General features: G+C 36.2%; 1 protein-coding gene across 1 annotated transcript in view; it reads right to left on the reverse strand.

The window, feature by feature from the left end:
* LOC114341748 (integral membrane protein GPR155) overlaps window positions 1-167 on the reverse strand; it is a 116,722-nt gene extending 116,555 nt beyond the window's left edge. Inside the window, exon 1 of the mRNA XM_028292561.2 lies at window positions 53-167. The gene's annotated coding sequence lies outside the window, so the exon portion shown is untranslated. The remainder of the gene's footprint in view (window positions 1-52) is intronic.
* Between the last annotated feature and the right edge of the window lie 10,905 nt (window positions 168-11,072).

Here is an 11,072-nt window from a genome sequence, read left to right on the forward strand (position 1 = left end):
TTATATTCCACTAATACTTATCAATGGTAAACAATAAAAAATGATCACATACAATTTATTAAGATCAAGTTATCCCACATTCACATTCAACCATCTGTCTTGTCTGTAAAAATTATAAATTAGTTTGAGATTTTGATTTTGAATGTCACTTCTGTCACTGTCACTTGGGTTGGGGTATTTTCTGTTTAATAGGGCTTTTCATTCACAGTCATTTGTTTCGAGCTTCTGTCATGTGTCACTAAATATTAATATATCTACGTCATACGTTATTGATATATCCAATGGGTGCGTTCGGACCTTGGAATATAAAATAAATCAGGAAGGAGTACAATGCGAAATGACTACGAGCCAGGAAGGAGGTTGTAAGTGGCGATCAGCTGTCAGATTTGCTTTCTATCTCCAGTGACGTACCTTTGAAAAAGGGAAGAAAAGGAATTCTTAACGATTTTATTACATCTTTGATGTTAAACAAACAGCTACAGATCAAGAGAAAATACGTATTAATAAAATATTTTGTTGAAAAGTCAGTTAAATAACATTTTATTATACTAATAACTTCAGTTAATTGATTGCATATACCGGAGCTTTACCAGATGGTACGCCTATGCACACAGCTGATCCAATACACAAACACCTTCTACCTCGTTGACAAAAACTTATGAGTCATCCACAGACGTTCAAGATGGCCGGTTCCGCTAGAAATTTAAGGTGTTGTTGATATAGGAAAGACTCCTTCCTGTTTTTTTATATTCTAAGGTTCGGACGACCACAGCGGCTAGACAGCTGTGCCAGCAGTAGCTGTCAGACGTCACCGCTGGAAGCCAGCCGCTGAGAGATTTACTAAGCTTTCCCTATCACGGCTGGATACAACCACTCAGCCGATTTCTGCTGACCGCCAGCCGCTATGGTCGTCCGAACGCACCCCAATAAACCAAAGACGTACGACGTAGATATATTAATATTATGTGACACATGACAGAAGCTCGAAACAAATGACAATCGATGAAAAGCCCTATGGATACCGTTGGTACGAAATTCAAAAAGAAGCTTTTGACGTTAGTTCTTGAGTGATGACGTCATGAAAGTCTTTCAACTGATGTGATCCAGTGTCCGTTTAAATAAAAAATACAGTTAAGTCCGCGAGTCTTTACCCGTGCGTCATTAATAGGGCTTTTCATCGACTGTCATTTGTTTCGAGCTTCTGTCATGTGTCACATAATATTAACATATCTACGCCATACGTCTTTGGTTTGTATACCAATAACGTATGACGTAGATATATTAATATTATGTGACACATGACAGAAGCTCGAAACAAATGACTGTGAATGAAAAGCCCTATACCTGAAGAGATAAAACACATACTTTTTATCTAGCATCATTCACTTCCACGCATGAAACTCATGACAAACCAGCTGCCGTTTGTTATTAAGTAACAACACATGTTATTTTTATGAACCATCTAGACTCAGGTGCATTAAAAAGAGATAGGTACAAAAAAGACGATTCGTTAAGTTTTCATATTTTAAGCACAATTTGTTTGACGTTTCCTGCTTTGTTTACTTTTGTGGCTGTCAGTCAGTTGAATTTTTTGCGGGTTTTGTCGAATTTTTGCGTTTTGAAGTTTCTTTATATTACACAAACAGTTGTTTTCACAACTAATTTTATATTGGGCTTTGAAATTTTAAGGTAAATAATTATATTTTGGCAATTAATATTTAAAACATACAAAGCTAACGTCATTCACACAGTAAAGAAATGATTGTGTTTAGATTTCCGTCAAAGTGAATAAAATAACAAAAATAAAATATGTTATTGAATTTTTTAATAATTTGTTTATTTATTTATAAATCAATAATAATAAAAGAATTTATTAAGCTACTTCAAATGTAGCTGTAATTCTGCACAAAAATTTTGAAGCAAAACTTACATTTGACATTCTATATATTTGGTAACGTCAAATTTTATAATAAAACCCGTAATCGGAACATTAGCCACTTTCTGTCAGTTGTTGTTGCGTGAAATAGATTTCCGACTTATTTCCTATGCTTTAAATGATGACGAACGGGTAAAGACTCGCGGACGGACAACAAACAGACGAAAACAAAAACCCTGAATGATAAATAACAATAGACGTATTCGCGATGTTAAGTCACAAATGACTCTTGTGTTGTGGATTTCGGTGGAACTAGCTTTGAGGGAGTTTTTAAGTTGGATTTATTGTTTGACGTAGCGTAAACGTAGACGTAAGAAATGGACTGCAGATGCAGACGTAAGAAAATATTTTGTCAATTTATAGGTTTGTTCGTAGAACGATCAGCAACCGTTGCCAACCATCAGAGGCATGCGCGTTCGTAATCTACGAACTCTAACTGTTAACTGCGCAGCGTCAACGGTTAACTGCGCATGCGTCTGATGGTTGGCAACGGCACGCAACGGTTGCTGATCGTGTCCACGAATTCTTGAACGAGTCCATTCGGTTCCACTGTCCGAAATTATCACATGTGGTAGTCCATGATGTGTGATGAATAACAGGAATGCGTTTAAAATGTTCATAGCGTTTGATCTTTCTATTGATGGTAAGGAATTTTTGTCCTGCTGCTTGGAATGTGTCTACGTGAACAATTTCCAGTGGTTTCGTTGGTGTTGGGGTTACATAAACTTCGGTTTTTCGGGATTTCTGTCGTATTTGTTTGTTTGACAAGTATCGCAGAGATTAATATATTCTTCTATGTCCTTTTTCAACGTTGGCCAATAATAGTGTTTTCTGATTTGAATTTCTGTTTCGTTAATTCCTCTATGGTTTGTTTTTCCTTGATGATAGTCTTGTACGATGGTTTTCTGTCTCTCTGTACTGTTTATATCTTCTAAGAGGTTGTTGCATTTGACAAGATCAAATGCAGAATTCTTGAATGTTTCACGAAGTATGTTGCAGACAGTCTGGTAGAGTTCATCAGTTTCGAATAGGATGGCGTATTTCCTTTTTGTGTCAACGTAATTTTTGAAGAAGTTGAAAATATCATTTTTCAGGTCGCTTTTGTCGAGTTGGACGTGCATTCTTTTCTTTGTTACGAAGCACTGTTCTGTTATGGGCTTTGCAGGATTGTAGTTTACCAATTTGAATATGATTTGATTGTTGTAACAGTTCAATGGTCTTTCGCTGACTGGAATTCCGAGTATTGGGTTTTCTTCTGTAGAATGCTGGGTACCATCTGTGTTGTTGCCTTGTTGATATAGAGAACTTATTGGCTGACTTTCAATTTTTTGATTTTGTTCCTGAAGAATTTCATCTATTACTTTCATTTCTTCTGCAGTTAGGCCGGCTGTTTGTTTTTCTTTAATAATTTCTTCTAAGTCATTCATAGGAATTACTTCGTCTGGATCGCATACTGAACTTGGGTGGTTAACCATGGATATGTCGTCATCTCCTTTTCTGGATAATAGGCTGATTATTTCTTCCATGTGCTCATCAACGGTGTTCATTTCTTTAGTGTGGATTTCAATACGGGATAATGCATCAGCGTTGGTGTTGAATTTTCCTTTTTTGTATATGACTTCGTAGTCGAATTCTTCGAGTTTTAACCTCCATCTAACAAGTTTTGAGTTCGGGTCTTTTAGAGAAAATAGCCATTGAAGTGGTCGATGATCGGAGAGGATTTTGAACTTTCTTCCAAATAAATAAGGTCGAAAATATTTAGTAGCCCATACGATTGCAAGCATTTCCTTTTCAATAGTGGAATATTTGAGCTCTGTTTCGTTCAGTGTTCGTGATGCATATGCGATGGGTTTATCTTGTCCTACAGGACCCTGTGACAGGATAGCACCTATAGCAAAGTTGCTTGCATCTGTGGTGAGGTTGAAAGGCTGCGTAAAATCCGGGTATTGTAAAAGTGGTTCGTTGGTTAGCAGGTTCTTGCAGATTTTGATACAGTTGAGGAATTGTTCAGTGTGTTCTATCTTGGCATCTTTCTTTAAACATCAGGTGAGAGGCTTTGTTATTTTTGCGAAATACTTGATGAACTTCCTGTAATAGCCAAGTAGTCCGAGAAATCCTCTAATCTGTTTTGCTGTCCTTGGTATGGGATAGTCTATGATGGCTTTAATTTTGCTTGGATTTGGCTTTACTCCTTCAGGAGTTACGACATGATCCAAAAATTCGACTTCCTTTTTCAGAAATTCGCATTTATCTATCTGTATCTTGAACTTTGTTTCTCGTAGTCTCTCGAAGATTTTCTTAAGGTTGACCATGTGTTCCTGGAGTGAGGTTGAGTATACGATAATGTCATCCATGTATACTAAGCAGATGTCTCCTACAAATCCTTTAAGCACGTTGTCCATTATCCTCTGGAATGTAGCTGGTGCATTCTTCAATCCAAAAGGCATTCTGAGATATTCGTAGTGGCCATTTTCAACGTTAAATGCTGTTTTATGTATATCTTCCTCTGCCATTTCTATCTGGTAAAATCCACTGGCTAGATCAAGGGTGGAAAAATATTGACAGCGTCCCAGTTTATCGAGGATGTCCGTGATATTTGGGATTGGGTATCTATCATCTATAGTCTTCTCATTCAACTTCCTATAATCGACTACGATTCTCCATTTGATTTTTCCTGAGGCGTCTGGTTTTTTTGTCACGGCCCAGATTGGAGACGACCAGGGCGACTGACTTGGTCTGATGATGCCTTGGTCCAGCATTTATGTTATCTGCTTGTTAACTTCTTCTCGATGAACATGTGGATATCGATATGATTTTGTGAAAACTGGGACTTCATCTGTTGTTCTTATATGGTGTTTTATTTGATTTGTAAATGTTAAAGTCTCATCAGGATTACGGAATATGTCTGCAAATTTTCTGCATAAACGTCTGATATGCATCTCCTCTTCTGGATTTAGATGATATGTTCTGATGAGGGGATCAATGTCTATTAGTGTTTCTGTTTCCATAGGAATGATGTCCGAAGTGTACAGATGATATTCATGAAGATCTATTGGATTGCTCTTAACAGGATCGGTAAGTGCTACTTGAATAGGTTCATCGGTGTTGTTGATCATTTCGGTCCAGGCTAGTTGATTGCAGGCTTCGCTGAGAGTTTCTCTTAAAATTGCCCCCTGTATTTCTTGTTTCGGTATAAGTATGGTGCCTTTTGTTTGTTTCACTGGAAGTCGTACTTGTGTGATTGTTCTGGGTTCTAATTGAATTGTATAAAACTGTGTCTTATTGGTTTCATAATAAAAGATAGGGAGAACTGAATGTGCCGTAGTTAGCGTGGATGCTGGGAAATTAAGATGTGCTTAAGGCCTATAAGACCATCAAATGTTTTATGAAATTTAAAAAGGTAAAATTTTAGGTTAATATTAGAATTAAATTCAGGGGAGATGGGAATTTCGGCACAATATTCTTGTGAATGGTTTTGAAATATTGAACTGACTACAAACGGTTCGTGCTTGATGAAATTTTTATAAAATTTGGAAGCAATTTCGGGGTTAAGAAATGATTTGGTTGCCCCTGTATCAAGAAAAAGTTTGAGTGGGGGATTTTGGATTTTGATATACGGAAATTCTTTTTTGTCTGAATAAGAATTGAGTTCGACTACGGTTCTTCGTTTTCTTCTTGGGATTTTGGAAAATTTACATCTTCTTCCTCCTCGTATTGGGTATTCTGGTAGTCTTCTACGTGGTAGTCATCCGAATATGTGTCCTGATTTGGGTAGTAATATGCCTGTTCTCCATAGTAGGCATTGGTGTCGTTTTCTTCTTGCTGTTCAATATTAAACAGCTCTTCTACGATAATATTTGGAGCGTATTGTTGCTGTGGCTGTGGTTTAAAATTTCTGAAGCTTTGTCCTCTGTTAAATCCTGTTTGGCATGTGCTTACAGACATCGGTGTTGGCTTGTATTGTTGCGGTGGTTTGCTTGCCCATGGGTTAGGTCTTGGAGGTTGTGTATTTGTTACGGTTTGTTGTTTCTGTGGTTGGAATCGAGCGGGTTGTATTGGCCATCTTGGATTAAATGTGGACTGTTGTGGTCGTGACGGTCCTGGATTATTTCCAAAAAATGGTTGATGTAACTGGGGCCTGGGCATGGGTTGTTGCCATTGTGGTGCTGTTACGAACTGCGGCTGTCTCTGGGGTTGTATGTGAGTAGTTTTATTTGGCAATGAGAAATTGGTTCTTTGTAAGTATCTGATATTGTTCTCTTCTTGGATAAATCGGAGAGCGACAGCGAGGCTTGTAGGCCTCATTGATCGTATGGTTGATCTTATTGGTTCCCTTAATCCTGCTAGGAACGTAGTTAGGGCTTGTTGTTGGAAGAATGTCTTTTTGCTTGCTTTTACAGCTTCATTATCGTTATGGAGTTCGATATGATTTGAAATTGTGTTTAAAAGTGTCATTACTTTTTCATGAAATTGTTGGGGATACTCATTGGGCCCTTGCTTCAAGTTTACCATATCTCGTGTGAGCGAGTTTTCATTGCGTTGGTCGGCAAAATTTTGTATTAGCGTGGTCCTTATTGTGTTCCAGTCTTTACACCCATATACAGAAATGACTTCTCGAGCACGTCCTTTAATTTTATTCATTACGCCTCGAGTCAACATGTGATTTTGAAAGATTTCGGGATTAGCACGATCCCAGAAATGATCAAGAACCATTGTAGTAATTTCAATGAAGTTATGCAGTTCGTTAGGGTTTCCACCGTAATCAGGTACGACAGATAGATGTTTATTGACATCAAAAACAAGAGCGGGAGCGGGTGCCACGGCCATAATATCTGATTGACTAGCGGGAGCAGGAATAATAATTATAGACGGCATAATAATATCTAAGCTTATTGGAGTATTATTTGAAGCATTATCGTTAGCTTTTAAACTAAATTGAGCAACTGAGTTATTTTGCGAAATAGAAGCAGCACCAGGTTCGACAATCGATTCACTGATAGTTGCAAGAGAATTACCAATTTTAAGCGATGAAATTTGTGAAGCAATTAAGTTAGGATTAGAAAAAATATTAAATTTGCTTACAGATAGAAGATTATGCTTTGGTGCATTTCTTCTCGAAGGAACTGGCTTCTTTTCTACTTTCTTCTTATCGTCTTTCGGCATATAAATGGATTTTTACACTTTGACACTGGTTTTCCGTAGGCTTCTGGGGTTGAACGGTTGTGGTTTTCCCTGGAAGTTGGTTCGTAGCGGGTAAACGTTTAAAAACGACGAGGATCACTAAAGGACTCTCCCACTTATCTTACTGCACTGTGCCACTTAAAGGTTTAAACTCACTAAGGTACTTTTTAAAAAGACCCTTTATTAACTTTTACAAATACACTTCACTTTTAATTGATCGAAAATAACTGAAATTAATTACAATGATATTACTTTTATATAAAATCAAAATGCTGAATATAAAAGGTAAAACTGCTGCTTGCGATCGCTGACCTCTGGGGTTATTGGCCATGAGCCGATGGGTAGAGGGGATTTGACAGCTTGCGCCAGCGCTGTTAGTGGCAGTTTTGTGCATTTATCTGATAAATTTAAATGGCGCGCCATGGGTAGAGGAGAGGGGATTTGACGGTTTTCACCAGTGCTGTTAGTGCAGCGTTGCCACATTTAGTAGATTTCTACTTTTTTGGTAGATTTTTGATATATTTAAAAAAATTCTAGTAGGCAATATTTATTAGTAGATTTTTGGTATATTTCAACATTTTCTTATGACTAAAATAAAATTTGCTTTTTAATAGTATTTACACCATTTCTAAATTAATTTTCAGACATTTTGTTACAATTTCCCAATGTCATTACCGAAAATAAGATTCAGTGGTGGGATTCTGTGTACAATCGCTAACACCGCCGACCGCTTTCTATCAATGTCAATATATTTGAATTTTAGTTTTAATTCAAATATATTCTTGTTTTATTAAGTGTCACTTCAGCATCAACTAGCAAAACTAGAAAATAATTCAATTAAAGCTAAAAATTCAAATATCTTCACGACAATTGACATCGATAGAAAGTGAAGTGCAGATATCTACAGTGCACGGAATCTAGCCCCAGGACGTAGAAGATGAATATTAAACAGAAATGAAACTGGATTCTGGTGTAACAAACTTGCAGATTTCAAGTAGCAGTGCAATCAGTACCTATTTCAGGTGTTATTGAAGAGTTCTGGTATTGGGTGAGCCTGTTAGAAGCTAACGATGGAAAACTAAAATTTCTATATAAAATATCTAATTATAATATATGTAACTTTGCAAAACAACAAATGTTGTGTTTGCGTGTTTCTAATGTAAAATGCGAAATAATTGTTTGAAGAATGTGATCCAGACATGCAGATGTTAAAATCAGTGGATGACAAAATATTATATACAAATATTAAATATGAAACTGATAAAAATTAATTATAGTTGGTCATTTTGTTCCCCAGTTAAAATATAAAAAAGTTTGGTTTTTGTTTACAAACAGTCATATTAATTTCTAGTTAAACTCCCTCTGTGGCTCAGTAGTAAGAGCGCCTACCTTTGGATCGAAAGGTCCGAATGGTCGTGAGTTCGAATCTCACCAGGGTAGAGAATTTTTCGTTTATTATAAATTAATAAATGAAAATAGTTTCTATCCTTGTGGGATCGGTACCCACCGGAAGGACCGCAGACGTTCGGATACAATTAGCGTCTCTGCAGAGACAATGACATCGACTTTGCAAAGTAACAATACACTTACTCAACACACACACTACACATAACACTAGCTACCTAATTGGTAAAATCCACTGTACCATCACCATCCCAATGCCCATTAAGGCCGCGTCCCACCATCAAATAATTTGAGCAAACTGAAAGTGACAGTTAGTGACGTCACATCCTGAGTGTTCATTGTGGATAATAATGAAAAATTTTAATTTTAAATAAAGTACAAACAAGTTAGACAACTCAATTCAAAAAATTTGATCAAACTAGACTGATAGTGAGAGCACAGATTTTTAGAATTTCAAAAAAAACTGCAATTGTGACGTCACTTTGACGTACTTACCGAGTTTGCTCAAACTGTTTGATCAAATTATTTGATGGTGAGACGCGGCCTTTAGTTGTCGAGGCATTAGCTAAATAAAAAAAATTTCTAGTTAGTCAGCTGTTATTTTTATTATAAAAAGTCCTAAATTATATACAAATATATTAATAAAGTTTTATAGTATATTTTAGTTTTTGATAAGTAAATTTTAGTAAGCTAAACTTACAGTAGATTTTCTAAATAAAATGTGGCAACGCTGTGTTAGTGGCAGTTGGCACTAGTTGGCAGTTTTGTTTTGTGCATTTGATAAACTTCACAAACTGAAATGGCATTTGTTCATTCACAGTCATTTGTTTCGAGCTTCTGTCATGTGTCACATAATATTAATATATCTACGTCATACGTTATCGCTATATACCATTGATACAAACCAAAGACGTATGGCGTAGATATATTAATATTATGTGACACATGACAGAAGCTCGAAACAAATGACAATCGATGAAAAGCCCTATTGCAGCTGTTGTATTGATTCATGTAAAAATATTGAATATAACAGTACTGGATGCAGTTATTATATTCGGAAACATTGCGTACATGTCCTGTATCAACTAAATGCTTTTGGTGTTGCTGATTGAAATTGGATATCATGGGAAATAAGACTTGAATCCAGTATAATGTTTAATATCCATTTTGATAGAATTCAAACAAATTACAATTCATACAAATTACAAATTTTAATAAGCAAAGCACTAAGCACACAAAAATAAACAGAGGTAACGTAGAATAACCTTTAAAATGTTAAATAATTCATATAAACTTATTCTTTTTCTCAATGGTCTCTTGCGTAAGCAGTCATCCAGTCGCACGAACTTATCTATTAAATATTAAAATTATAATGAATAAAATAAAAAAACATAATTAATTTTACTATTAATTCTGTGTATTCGTTTAGTAATCAGGTTACAATAATATTTCAGTTCATAATTTGTGTCTTTCTAGATAAGTACCTATCTATTTTTCTCGTTTTGCATATTTCATATACATAAATTTTATCAGAAAAGTATAAGTTTCAAACCGCGAGATAGCGCTACCGTCGAAACTCACAGCCAATTGCACCATAATTAGCGCATGCCGCATCGATGGAACCAGTTGCAGGGATCGCGGAGCGCAAGAGGTTTGTAAACATAGTGAATGGTTGGCGCTCCCGGACCGTGCAACAGTGCGCACTCTGCCTCGGCGTTCCAATTGGTGTTGGTTTATATGTAGAGGAGCGCATACCGTATCGATTGGAGCAGTTGCAGAGAGCGCGTAGCGCAAAAGGTTCGTGAATATAGTGGCGCTCCCGGATCGTGCAACAGTGCGCGCTCCGCCTTGGTGGTCCAATAATACGAACATAGTGGGTACGTATCTTTAGAAAGACAGGTATTCAGTTGATTGGGGGGGGGGGGGGGGGGCTACATAAGGCAGGTTGTGTAGTGTTGTAGACACAATATGTCGATTTGTCGAATTTATGCAACTGGCATAGTGAGAGATACAGGATTGAAAAGTGTAAACTGGAAACATCTAAAATAATTTCTAAAAAAGATAGACGGACGTTCGACTTCGTTTTTGACAAAGAAGCTGAAGAAGGTGTAGGCAATGTTCTAACCATACTATTTTTGTTTATCAAAAATGCCAGGTCCATTTACACTCTAAATGTTTTGAGACTTTTCACAAAAAATAAAATTGTGTATTTCAATTTTTATAGCTCAGTCCCGCCAAAGGTTCGAAAACTAACCATTTTGTTGTTGTGACACCTGCCATTATCAAAGTGTAAAACAATTTTTTTACGATTGTTTAAATTTATTTATTTTTTTTTATTATTTTTTTTATTTTTTTATTTATTTGTTTAAACTCTAGTTAATCAAATACACTAAACGTCAAAATTAACGCACCACCTTAAAAATGGGATATTTTTGATGTCTCGTATTTCCTAAACTTGTTGTCCGATTTGAGCGATTGTTAGTATATTATAGCTTTATTCTTCAAGAATATTGATGTAATAATAGTATTGCCAAGCAGGTAAATGTCATTG

This window comes from Diabrotica virgifera, chromosome 7 (genome assembly GCF_917563875.1).
Source record: "Diabrotica virgifera virgifera chromosome 7, PGI_DIABVI_V3a".
In the NCBI taxonomy this organism is placed as follows: Eukaryota; Metazoa; Arthropoda; class Insecta; order Coleoptera; family Chrysomelidae; genus Diabrotica; species Diabrotica virgifera.